The sequence below is a fragment of the Eumetopias jubatus genome, unplaced genomic scaffold, assembly GCF_037043125.1.
Source record: "Eumetopias jubatus isolate StellerSeaLion01/CBP00866 unplaced genomic scaffold, mEumJub1_p1.0 scaffold_11, whole genome shotgun sequence".
NCBI classification, from domain to species: Eukaryota; Metazoa; Chordata; class Mammalia; order Carnivora; family Otariidae; genus Eumetopias; species Eumetopias jubatus.
The window spans coordinates 24,515,338-24,529,470 of NW_028274817.1; the positions used below are offsets into that span (position 1 = coordinate 24,515,338).

At 38.2% G+C, this 14,133-nt stretch overlaps 1 protein-coding gene across 3 annotated transcripts in view; it reads left to right on the plus strand.

Moving 5' to 3' along the window:
• Positions 1–14,133, plus strand: part of TENM1 (teneurin transmembrane protein 1) — a 541,361-nt gene that overhangs the window by 102,936 nt on the left and 424,292 nt on the right. The window lies entirely within an intron of this gene.

Consider the following 14,133-nt stretch of genomic DNA (forward strand, 5'->3'; position numbering starts at 1 on the left):
CAGATAAATCTGGTTTTCTCTCAGATGCTAATAATCTTCTGGTCATATCTGTGGTCATGAGTAAAGCTTTTCTCTACTCTCTGTGAGATGCAGAGGTAGCTCCTAAAGCAGTAACTTTCAAACTTTTTTGGCAGTGATCCAAATAAGAAATTCATTTTTCATTGCAACCCAGTAAACACATAATACATGTATATATATTAAAGTTTCACAACACAGTTTATAAAACACTACATACGATGTACTATGATATCTTATTCTATTCTGTTCTAGTCTATCCTACCCTACTTTACCCTATCCTACCATATTCTTTTCTCTTGTTTTCAGTGTACCTTTCACGACCCATACATTACTTTCACAACCCACTAATGATTTGCTACCTGAAGTTTCAAAAACACGAACCAGAAAGATCCTTTCTCATCTTTCTGAGGTGATGGTTAAAAAATGATCTTTTATTTTCTGATACCCATCAAACATTGATGGATAATAGAAAACCCCTATGCTGACACCTCTGTTCTCAACCTACTGACCTTGAGAAGCAAAAGAGTAATTATTGGCATAATTTATTATGCTGGGGACAGCTAGAGTAACTATGCTATGTATATTATCCTCTTCTCTTAGGAATTAACTACCCTGTTATGACCCATAATATTTTTTTTGTACCAAGAATCTAATATTTACCATTTAAATGCTTTACCACGACAAACTCTTTATGGGCCTTCCTGTCTGTACTTTAAAAGATGCCTTAAGGTGACAAAATGTCTCTGGAGTGACAAGTCCAAAGGAAGCAGAAGCAAAATGCTCCCTGTGGAAACTAGAATAACCTGAAAGACTGTTCAGGCTCATTTCTCATATAACCTGCTTTACTAAATTTGGCTTTAACAGTTTAGCTTCTAGAAGGAAGGGTAATTGCCAGTCAGAATGGAAATGGCAGTGAGTAAAATTTGTCTCTAGGACACAATATGATAATATATAATAGCGACCTATTTTTTAAAAATACTACAAGTCCCCCCGACCTTACATTATGCTACTCATGCTTCCTAAATGAAAGGACACTCTTACTCTCTTCCTATGATGTCTTTATTGCTGACTTTACTCCCTTCCCCACTCACACCTCCCCCCAAACACATATAAGATGGAAAACTCCTCCAAAGTACCTCCTACCTCCTATGCACACATCTTCCTTTCCCCTTGTCTTTATTTTCCATGCTCCCAGAGCCTTTTCCACCTTGAACTTGTGACTACCCTTTCCAAAAGACCCCAAAATGTAAAATTGACAGGAAACACAATCTGGGTTAGAGGGAGGGGCAGAAACTTCAACTTCTTTTTTTTTTCCTCTTTACTTGTCACCATGATCCTTCAGAGAACTTAATTTTTGATTGCAAAATTAAAATCAAGAGGTAACCACACACAGTGAAGGACTCCAGGAATCCCAAAAAGCAAGAGAGTAAAGATATTCAATCTCTCCAGCTTGTTACACATTCCTCATTTTCCTTAATCAAACTCTTACCTTTTTTAAATCTATATTTCCAGCATGGTTCATCATAACAGCTCCATCAAGCATTCAATTTTAGTCCTTTTTTGTATGGAGTTATTTCCGTGGATGGAGAATTGCACGCCAAACAGCACATTTAAGTCATGCCCACTAATGGTTAGGAAAGATGGTTTTGTATATATACTTTACAAATGGCAGATAATGTCCCAACCAGGTAAGAAAAGACAGAAAAGTCATAGGTGAAAGTTTAGTATATGTTTCTATGATGAAGGCTTATCCTGACTTCAGTTAAGAACTCTGACTCATAAAGGTAAATACAAGAAGGTCTGGATACCAGTTATCAAATGTAAAATATATGAAAGTCTCACAGATGTATAAAATAGCAAATACACCTTCATTTATTCGTGGGCAATAATGACTTCAATTAAGCCAGAACATCTCAAAATAACAATAATGAAAATTACACAGGTTAGAAGACTATAAAGTGGACTTGAATAAATGGTTTCATTTTTCCTTAGAGATGTTGGTTATTATTCAGTCTTCAAGTATAAAATATTCTTTACATGTCTATTTGCAAAAAAGATCATTTTTAACCCAATTCAATTTTACATTTTTCTATTATCCTACCAGGCAGGGTTCAATGCAGTATAGTTGGACTTGTGTTATCTTTTATTGAATAAATTTATCCTACTTGTCCAGAGTTAATGCATTTTTCTACTTTGAAAGTCATTATTTAAACTTAAATGTGTTTTCCATTATTTTGCCTAACAACAGTTTAGAGAATCTATTTCATTGAAGTATGGCATTAGATTTTGAGATTCTTTCCCCAAATAGTATTTACAAAACATATTTTCTGTTGTTCTATTATGAGAGTTTTTTTATAATTGACATTTAAAGTTTTTTGGACCATGAGAATACTACTACATATAGTAGATTTATACTCCTCCTTATTTTTGTTTTGCATGGAAAAATCTCCTCTTTTGACCGAAAAAAATATCCTCTTAATGATAGAGAACAAACTGAGGGTTGATGGAGGGAGGTGGGTGGGGGATGGGCTAGATGGGTGATGGATATTAAGGAAGGCACTTGTGATGAGCACTGGCTGTTGTATGTAAGGGATGAATCACTGACTTCTACTCCAAAAACCAATATTGCACTGTATGGTAACTACCTAAAATTTTAATTAAAAAAAAATTTCATGAAGGGATGTTAAAAAAAAAAAAAGAAAAAATATCCACCTGAAATAATCTGCCTCTATTTTTTGGCGGAGAACCCATCTGAAACCCTAACTTCATAGTTCCTGACCTTCTTCCAGCCAATGTTCATTGCCTCCACTCTGCTTCATCAAGTCACTTCCACCTCTTCACTCCAACTAAAGCACCTCTGGTGTATCATTAAGAGCTCTAGGTCCCTTGCTCCTCTCTAGCTTCCTATCTACTCTTCAGTCCTTTTAATGCTTTCATTCTTACTAATCCTTAAACTTTTTAGCCATGAACTAATTGACATCCTTGTGTCTCACCATCTCACCAGTCCTCAACCTTGGATCATTCTCACTTGATGTTTTCTTTCTTCCTCCCATTATGCTTCTCATTGCCAAAGACAATCATACCTGATTGATGGGTGCCACTGCAAATTCATACTATCCAGCCTTAGCCAAGCCCTGAAGACTACCCCGTCTTTATTTTTGTGCCAGAGTCAGCTCCCTTTCTAAGAATGCCATTCTTACTGTTCTAATGAATGCCATTTTCTCTGGACTACTTACTTTTCCCACACCCTGTCAGGCAACAGAAAATGTTGCTTCCTACCTCAGAGAGAAAATAGAGGCCATCAGTCATGTTCCCTCCAACTTCCTACCACCCTACCTTCAACATACCTATATTTATACTCAGTCTTATAAGAAGTTTCATGGTCAGAAGTAGCCATCCCCCTTTTCAATGCCAACTCTGATTGTGTGTCTTCAATGCCATATGTTCCTCACTTCCTCTGGAGCTGAAACTGTTAGTTCTCTCTCACTTGCATTATTAATGTCTCCATTGTCTTGTAAATACTTCCTCCTTTACCATTCAGTCCTCAGTCTTCCTGGATTGGTCCTTAATTTTTTCAGGTCTTTACTTAAATATGACCTACTCTGGGAGTGTTTACCTGACTACATTATCTAAAATTACAACTTCAGAGACCTTACCCATGCATATGCTCCCTATCCCCTTCTCTGTTTTAATTTTCCCTTTAGCTCTTGACACCATCTAATATACTTTAAGTTATTCATCTTATTTCACTGCTTTTCCCACTAGAAGATAAACTCCACAGGGCAGGGATTTTTGCTTGAATTCTTATTAGCTATAATAATGTTTGGCACATAATAGGAATGGGATAAGTAATTAAAGAATAAAATGAATAAACAAACTAATTTGACTTCTCTTTCCACTACTCTATTACAGTCATGAAGATCATCACTGACATTTTGACCAGATCTTCATACTAGTTCTCATCCTACTTGAACTTTCAGTAGAAGTTAGTACTGTTGTCCACTTGTTCCCTTGGGAAAAATGATTTCTCCAGGTTCTCCAAAGTTTTTAGACGCCTTCACAGATACCTCTTTATCCTTCCACCCTTTAAAATTGTCAATGTTCCCCAAAGATCTGTCCTTGGACCTTATCTATTTTATGCTCTTTTTTTCTGAGAAATACCTTTCATATCCATGTCTTTAAACACCACCAGTGGCTTCCCAGTCTACATTTCTAGTCCTCCACTTTGCTCCAAAACTATTTCTGACTCCTATTGGGCATCTATAAGATGGTCCACATGGTCTTCAAACTCAGTACAACCAACATCAGTTCCTCACCTTCTCTTCTTCATGAATGCCTTGTTTTAATGAATGCCATCAACATCTGTCCAGTCTCCCAAAGTATGTACATTTTGAATTTATTCTAGCCTCCTTCTTCTTCCCTACTTCCAATTCCGCTCCACGTTCTAACAACTGTACTTCCTTTATCCCATGTCCAACACTTCGGGCTTGGTTCAAGCCTTATAATTTTTCATGTGATGTAACAAATTGATTTTTTTTTTAACCTTCAGGCCTGCCTTTATCCAATTCAGCTTTTACACTATCACCAGAAATACCTTTGTCAGTGCATATTTTCCCATGCTAGTCTCCTCTTGAACCATTCAGTGACCATCCATTAAACTGTGAGAGAAGCTCTTGTATTCCATAAAGTCAAGCCTCAACCTACCTCTCCAACCTCTGAAATTCTACAAGCCTATTCATATATTCCCTTTTCTTTCAAGTACACCAAGCAGTTTCACAACTCTACACATATAGTTCCTTTTACCTACAGTGATACTTTCTTCCCCCTAAATCTGGCCAACTGCTAAGCAATAGTCAAAAGCCAGGCCAAAAAAAACAAAAACAAAAGCCAGGTCAGGGGACACCTGGGTGGCTCAGTCGGTTAAGTGTCTGACTCTTGATTTCGGCTCAGGTCATGATCTCGGGGTCGTGAGATCGAGCCCTGTGTTAGTCTCCATGCTGGGTGTAGAGCCTGCCTAAGATTCTCTCTCTCTCTCTCTCTCTCTCTCAAATAAATAAATAAATAAAATCTTTAAAAAGAAAAAAAAGCCAGGTCAGCTGCCAGTTCCTCTGTAAACCTTGTCCAAATCTCACAAAGAAAGTTACCTTGCTCTCTGATCTTCTAGCATTCTATACCCTACATCTCTATTAAAAACATGTTTACATTGTGTTTTAGAAATTTGTTTAGCCTTTTGTCTCTCACTGGATTGTGAGCCTCCAGCTCCCAAGTAATTAAGATGGTCTAGCTGAGGAGATAAAATATAGACTTAAAAGATTAAATAGTGTTAAGTTATGATATGATGATCATCATGTGAGGAAAAGAGGCTAGGGGCAGAAAAATAGAAGCAATCAGGATTGGTTTGGGAGGCCTGCACAGAGGAAGTAGATTTTGAAGATTGAATGGATTTTGGACAAATCAAGAGGCAAAGACCCAGTACTTCACTTGAGGATTATGCTCTGAGCCAATCTGAGAAGATTGGACTAGAACAAAAAGGTGAAGGAGAAGAGTAATGAAATACATACTGGACAGGGAGATTTGAACCTCATTGTGGGTTGTCTGAATGTCATGAATTTATTATTGCGTAGTGTATGTATTCATAGGCACATGCATGCCACTTAGATACAAGACATACATTTATCTGTCATTGGTTGTTTTCCTTCCCATTCTCATTCCGGGTCTGAACCAAAAGTTTTCTGAAGTCCTCAGAGAATCTGATTATCCTCTTGCATTATCCTATTTATTCAAAGCTGTCCTCCTGGAGTCTACTCTGTTCATTTTGATCAGTCTCTGATCTCAGGGGCCAAATTATACATCATACTGATTAGGGAAGGAAAGCAGAAAGGAGAAGGTCCTAAATGGGATAAAATGTGGATCACAGAGATCGTTTGCTTGATGTGGCAACAATTTTCAGCTGATAAGGTGAAGAGGCAGTAAAAGCAGCAGTGCATATGGTTCTGCATTTTGAACAGCAAATTGTAGCCATAGCATTAAATGTCCCTCTTACTCTCCGGTTGTCTCTTTATTCAGAAGTCTAAGTTAATTAAACTTGGCTCTCCTAGTGTTTGAATGCCAATTCTAAATGCCTGCGGTGAGAAAATCACAACCTATAAAATCAGTCAGAATGCACATTCTAGAAGAGTCATCACAACTGATAGTGATATTTCCTAACATCCTTCTGTCCTAGCATTCCTGCTTTTTGTTCTCTACTGTTTTTTCTAATTATTATCTGTTGAGATTAGTGGTTTGCCCTTTGCTTTCTGGCATGGCACATTGTACAAATGCTTTGTGGTGGGACTTTAATTTTTCATGATGACACTCTCCTGCCTTTGCCCATGGGAAAAATAAAATTGAGTCATTCTTCCTCTGGCCTTCTTCAACTACATATCCTGTCAGGATGATGTTTATCTCAACTTGCCTATTGATGATTACATTGATTGTATCGTATTCTAGTATGCAGCTCTGTTCTTCTGGCTTTTTAGTTTTGTAGGGTTTGCTTCCTTTGAAAGGATGCCCATGTGAACTTAAAAAGCCACCGATCTCCTGATACTAAGGAACGGAACTTTGCTTGGGTTATCAGCCACTACTGGGTTGAGCCACTGCTGTATTAGGTGTAACTCAAAGAGGAAATTATGTGACTGGCAGAAGACATAAAGCTGTGTAATAATGAGCCACATTGTAGCCAGGCTCTCTTGTAATAACTCCTGGGTTTTTATTTTAAGTCACTGCAAATGAGTGCAGGAAAATGTAACAGATTTGGGGGAAGACAAGTAGGATTAGACTTACTACTTTCCACAGGGACAGCTAGACTACCAACTTCTTTTAATCACTGGTTTTTAAAGGATTTTCTGAAAGTGGAGTGGGTTTTTAAATATTGGATCATTTGTTGATTTTTTTATTCTTTTTTATGTCCTGTTAAACACAGGTTTGGGGTATGAATCTTGACTTAGCTACCTACTAGATACCTACACCTTGGGCCAAATTTGTAACCTCTTAAAGCTACAACATCCTTATCTATGGCCACTTCACAGGAGTAATGTGAGGACTTTGTAAGATAAGAGATGTAAATGCATAGGATAGTGCCTAACAAACAAAGTGATTTATAAAGCTCAAGTGTATACATTTGTCAGTGATTAAGCAGGAGGGAGTTGGTAGACAAAATAATTGATTGAGCAGATTCTTTTGTCTTTCACTGGTTAGTTTGGCATCAGACAGATTGTAGAACAAAGTAATTGTATTAGTTTTCTATTGCTGTGTAACAAATGAGCACAAATCTAAGGACTTAAAACAACAGTCATTGTCTCATAGTTGTTTTGAGTCAGGAATCTGGGCACACCCACTGGATCCTCTGTTCAGGGTCTCACCAGGATGAAATCACAATGTTATCTGGGACTGAGGTCGCATCTGAGGATCCTCTTCTGAGCTTATGTCGTTGTTGGCAGAATTTAATTCCTGTGGTTTAGGACCAAATTTCCCATTTTCTTGCTGGCTGTCAGCCAGGGGTCACTGTCAGCTACTAGGCTACTTTGTAGTCCCTTGCCTCATGACCCCTTCCATAGGCCCACTCACAGCATGGCAGCTTCTTCAGAGTCAGCATCTGGCAGAGAGAAAGAGGGAGAGCGAGGGAGAGAGAGAGAAATGCTCTTTAGCTGGTAAAATGGGTCTTATATGTATAAACAATAATATAATTAGGGGAGTAGTAGTTCATCACCTTTGCTATATTCTATTGGTTAGAAGCAAGTCACAGGCCATGAACATGGGGACACTCTAGGGTCTATGGGCCACGGTATTCAAAGAAATAATAGATAATTCCCTGGCCCAAAACCTAAGAGAAATAATGGGTGCATCCCTGAATAATCTGCTTGGTGAGAAATAATATCAAATACTTTTCATTTGTTTTTCCTGAGTGTATGACTTTTGAAACTAATGTTTTGGAGATTATTGCAGTAGCATTTTCCTTAAAAATATATCAGTTACACAATTATATGCTTATTGTAAAATGAAGTAAACCACACAAAAGTATAAAACTGAAAAGTCCTTTATTCTTGACCCCCACCCTGTCCCAAACCATTCCCCTACCCAGAGGTACTCAATGATAATAGTTTGGTGGGTATCCTTTTGTAATTTTGTAAAACCTACATCATAGCGGGGCACCTGGGTGGCTCAGTCAGTTGAGTGTCTGACTCTTGGTTTCGGCTCAGGTCATGTTCTCGCGGTTGTGAGATTGAGCCCCATGTCGGGCTCTGCGCTGAGCGGGGTGTGTGCTTGGGATTCTTTCTCTCCTTCTCCCTCTGCCCCTACCCTGCTCGCATTCTCTCTCTCTCTCTCTCTCTCTCTCAAATAAATAAATCTTTAAGAAAAAAAGACCTGCATGGGATCATGCTATATGTGTTCTATGGCCTGCTTTTCCTGTTTTCTAACACTGTGCGTTGGAGAGCTTTCTATGTCAGTATAGAAAGATCTGCCTCTGTGACTTGATATTCCTTTATACGCATGGACAATTAGGTCATTTCCAATTTTTTCTTTTATGAACAACACCACAGTGAATTCCATGTACATATGTATTTGTGTACCTGTAGAATTGTCCTGTAGGAACAGACTCCCTAGAAGTGGAATTGGTGAGTCAAAGAATAAACACATTTAATATTTTGATAGAAAATAAATGAGAGAATCTAACATTTATATACCGCTAAAATGTCCCCCAAAAGACTATATACGTTTACAATCCTACCAACAGTGTGTATGTGAGAGTGCCCATTCTTCTTCACTGAATGGTCTTTTCCAAAATCAGCAATGTGTGGCTTTAAGCAACTCGATATGAAGAGCAATAGAAGTCGGTGAGCAGGGGGATGAGTAGGAGTTGAGAAAACACTAGAAGCTGCGGGCAAGGGCAGTGCCCATTTGGTGGCCATAGAAAACTTAGGTAGAGTAATAGTTTTGAAAATGACTTCCAAGGCTGTATTAAATCAAGAGATGCTGTCTCTCGTGGCATATAAAATTAGAGTACTCATTCTAATCCAGCCCACATTATGTCCACATACCTACCATGTATGGAAAGGGAAGGGGAGGGAAAAAGAGTGAGAATGGCTCATTTAGTGAGTGAACATTTGGGGAGTATAAAAAATGCCATGGAATGTTGGTAATGCATGTTATTAACTCAACAGCTCTAAGAGTCCTTCTTCAAAGCTATTTCCAAATCACCTATGATTACATGATTAGAGACCTCTTAAAACAAGTAAAATAGTTCTGTAAACTAGGTTATCTATCAGAGTACTAAAAAGCCTGCTGAGAGCTATCATGTAAAAGTGTCACAATGCGTACCCCCCAAAAAAGAAGTACAATTGCCTTGATAATATATAATAATGCAGGGAGATATATTGTAGGATAATATTGCTGGGGCTACATGGAGATTTTTTTAATCTGCTTATTACAAAGCCTACTCAGAATCTCAAGGCTCATTCCAAACCACTGTGGTTGGTTGAGACCTGCATTTCTTGTTCAGTCTTCTGAAAGTAAATATGAATGCCACAGAAAGATTCAATTTTATCCAATTTCTGACAGCTACATTCTGATAACTACTCCCATTTAGTTTTTCTGTATTGAATGAGAATATATATAGGAGGAATACAACAAGCGAATAAACCTTCTTTGTCCGTGCTTTCTGCTTTGCATGTGTACACTTTGGGTTAATAATGTCTACAATTTGTGGCTTGACCATGCAAAGTGGTAATCTTGGTTTAATCCAATTGGTTTAATCACCCTGAATTACACAGCCAATACAGAAGTTATACTACACTGCCAATGCTGAAAGGTACTGATTAACAGGGCAGCATTGGCAAATAGTGTTTTGAAAGATTTGAAGATATTTTGTGTGCAATAATTTTTAAAGAAATAATTAAACAAGATTTATACCATTTCTTAAGTTTAGAAATAAGTGATTATTTCAAATATATCCTAACTTCCAAAAATATATTATGGTAAAACCCTTGTTTTGTACTATGTGCTAAAAAAGAAAAACCGTCAATGTGTTTAGGAAAATGCCACTTACCATATCCAGCTCTTGATTGATGATAGATGTCAGCATATTAAAGACTTTGAGAAATCCTATAAAAGAGAAACCTGTAGAGACGTGTTTAACACAAAGTTCCCAAAGTTTATTTGTATTGAGAACTTTCTTCTCATACAACACTCACTAATATTCCCATATGTTAGGAAATGCTGATTTAATAGATATTACTAGTATTAGCATAATTTAGCTGTAAACTATTTATTTCAACATTTAGCATGCTAGTTTCTAGTCCTTCCTTTTGATTCATTTGATGAAAATTTTACTTCCCTTGGGTGCCTGGGTGGCTCAGATGGTTAAGCGTCTGCCTTCAGCTCAGGTCATGATCCCAGAGTCCTGGGATCGAGTCCCGCATTGGGCTCCCTGCTCCTTGGGAGCCTGCTTCTCCCTCTGCCTCTCTCTCTGTCTCTCTCTCTCTGTCTCTCATGAATAAATAAATAAAATCTTTAAAAAAAAAAGAAAATTTTACTTCCCTTTATAAATACAAGTACATCTTAAAATATTAAGGTGATATATTTGGCTAGCAAATTGATGGCAGCTTTTGTTTATAAAACTCATCATAAAAGGCTTATTAATTAAGATTTTTGAATTATCCATGCAATGGGGAAGAAGCTGATTCTGGATAACCACACCCCTCATTTCAAAAGATTATTTGACTCATGTTTAGTAAAAAATGCAGCCCTCAGAAGATGGTATTTGATAAGCCCTCATCTTTGAATTAATTTATTTTTCCTGTTATCATTGTAGATTTTGCTTGTGAAAGATAATCTAAGGGCATCTCAGGAATTAGATAAAGGAGTGCTGGGTCACCTTCATCCAAACAATGAACTGATAACTGTGATTGAAAATTGTAGTCAACTTAAAACAAAACAAAATAAAAAGGAAATTACTGTCAAATGGAAGTGTAGCTTTGGAAGCTGAACCCTTATAAATTGTATTGACAGGGGACCTGCACCTGAGCCACAGTGAATCACTTCACTTGGATTATATTTAATGGCAATTGGAAATATCCTTGTTCCTTATGCTTTTATTGTATGGCACTTTTTTTTTTTTTGGTGGTTCATCTCAGAAAGTCAAGTTTATTGGGAAATAAATTTTCAGTGTTTCATATGTTGTCTTTAAAGAAACAGTGGTCACCACCTGCCGCTTGACACCCACTGATGTTGTTTTTCTTCCCAATCAAAAGAAGCAGGTCAGCAATTTCCTAGCAGGACGGAAGTAATAAAGGTTACTTTTTTCCCTGCGCTATATCATGGGCAAGGCTTACACATAGTATGATTTGGGCGTATTTCTTTCTAACTTCCCGCCAACTACCTCACTCCCCACAAGAAGAAACAACTGCTTACATAATTGTCAAGAGACTGGGAATTCCATATTATCCTCTCCTTTGGGTCTGAATAAATTATGTATTTTCTGTGAAGGCTACATTTTGACTAAGTGAGTTCTTTGTACAAAACTTTTACCACATCAAAGCATTTGTGTAACTGGAACATTCTCTTCCCCTCCCTCCTCCACAGGTCCACTCACCCATCTTCTTCCCTGCCTACCAGATTTCTGTGCATCTTTTAGATTTCAACTTAGGTGCCACTTTCTCCAGGACACTTCCCTACCCACTCACATACACACCTAATCACACCCTGTAATTTCCCCACCTTGTCAAATAAAAATAAGAGTGTTAAGACCCAGGGGTTTAAAAATAAGACAAAATGAAATTTTTAATTTTTAGACTAATTCAATGTGTTTCTTTTATTTTTAATACCCCTCCACGGAGTCAGTGGTTCTCCAGCTGTAATGGGCCTACTAGCCTGTAGTGCTTATTATACATGTCAATTTCTAGACTCAGCCCCAGAGATTTTGTATTACATGGCCTGTGATGGGCCCATGAATCTGCAGTTTTAACAAGCTGCATAGGTGGGTCCAGTGCAGGTGGTCATGGACCTCATTTTGAAAAACAGTGGGAAGTCAGAAGTGATAAAGAGAGAGACTGCAATACAAATTTATTAAAATAAGCACCATCTGCATCAAGCCAATTGTGGAGACTTCCCTAAAAATGCAGCACCAAATGGCAGACAGTGTATTTTCAAGGGACCAAGTGAGGAACATATTTTACCTCCAGCACAACTTTTATTCATGTTTGCCAAAGTTCCACAGTCAGTGACATATAATTTTTCAACATGAACTATTACTTCTGTGGCAGGGCCTGTGCTTAAAAGCCTTAGCTATCATTAGCTATCAGAGCACATATAGTCTTTTACTGGAAGCACTCAAAACATAGTACAAAATGATCACCCCTCCTTCTCCATCACCACCACCCCATTCAACCACATAGTTCATCACAACTCAGAGACTACTGCTCAGAGCACCAAAGGGAATGTTGCAGAAGGAGAATTTTCTCTTAATGATCCAATGTAGATTATAGACTGTAGCCCATGAATTCATAAGAACTGGGGAATAATGTGGGTCATGATGTGCCTATTTGCCTGGCAACAGATTCTAGAATTGAGTAATTGGATACCTTGGACATGATAACCTGGACTACACCCTTACAGTATTTTGTGTGCTGTAAATAGTAAAGTATTTCTATATCTGTATGCCCTTGAAAATTGCTTTTGACTTGACTGGAAGATCCAGTGCCATACACTAGGTGCAGCAGGAAAGGAGAGGCTTTGCCTATGTCAAAGTAAAGATTCCACAGAACCCTGAACTAGAGGAAAATAAGCCCATCCCATAAACTATGCATCTAGAGAGCAAGGTAAGGAAAGCCACTTGTGCATAATGTGGCTCCCCTGTGAACAGAACAAGGAAGGTGGAAAGTTGATAAAGTTCTTGATTCCACTCTGGCTGCTAATGGTAATGAATCATTGAATGCATTTGTTCTTTGCATTTCTGTGGCATCCGGGAGGAGAGGAAAGAAAAACATAAAACCCCAAGGAAGTTAAACAAGAACACAAAATGAAGAAAACACACTACAGAAGCTAGGTATTTCAGTGAATGGTGCTACAAGCCTCAAGTGGTGCTGCTTGGAGGTAGGAAAACCCAGCTGAGATCTGCGTCATGACTTACGTGGATTTATAACGAAGAAACAGAATCATGCGTGGACCCCTCCTCTAAAACAAAACTAATTTTTGCTGAAAGAAAAATGCAAAGGTTTTCCGAATTTCCTCGCAAAGTTCTGCTGCAGTATTTTATAAACTCTGTGAAAAATAAATTGGTTGGTTTCCACTCAGGTTCATGCATTGTTCAAATTAGCTGAAGAACCATTAAGAAGGGTTCCGAGGTGGGGAGCTCTGAAGTGGGGGAGGTTGTTATGGGGGTAAGAGAAGTGGAGAGGCAACAGGAACTGGTTGTAGTTAGTTAATATGCTTCTAGACTCTGAATGAAGTGGCAAACGGCACATTCATTAGACTCCCAGGTACTGAAGGTGTTGCAAATAACAGTAAGAACAAGGGGTTCCAGATGAATAGAATGTTGGCCAAAACTGCTCAGGAATTCATGAAAACAGCATAGGTCTAGAAAAGCAGAAGATAATTCATCTTGGATAAAAACACTATCTCATCATGCATGAGAGTAAAAGCATGCTTCATGGAAATAAGTTTTATTTGTTTATTATAGATAATAGAAACACTTGGCTATGCAATCCTACTATGGCTAGTATGCCAATAGTAAGACCTAGTATATGATCACTTCTTGCTACTGCTTGCATTTGAGCTTGAACACCCTGCATGACAGGTTTTGAGGCTTCCACTACTACGAGTATGTTCATGCTTTTTTTAAATTTTTTAAGGCTTATTTATTTATTTTAGAGAGAGAAAGAGAAGTGTGAGCAGGGGAAGGGGCAGAAGGAGAGGGAGAGAGGCAGACTCCCTGCTGAGTGCAGAGCCTGAGGATGTGGGGTTTTATCCCATGACCCTGAGATCATGACCTGAGCTGAGACTAAAACACTCAACTGACTGAGCCACCCAGGCACCCCTGAGTATGTTCATGCTTGATGAAAAGACCCGAGGTTTGACAGA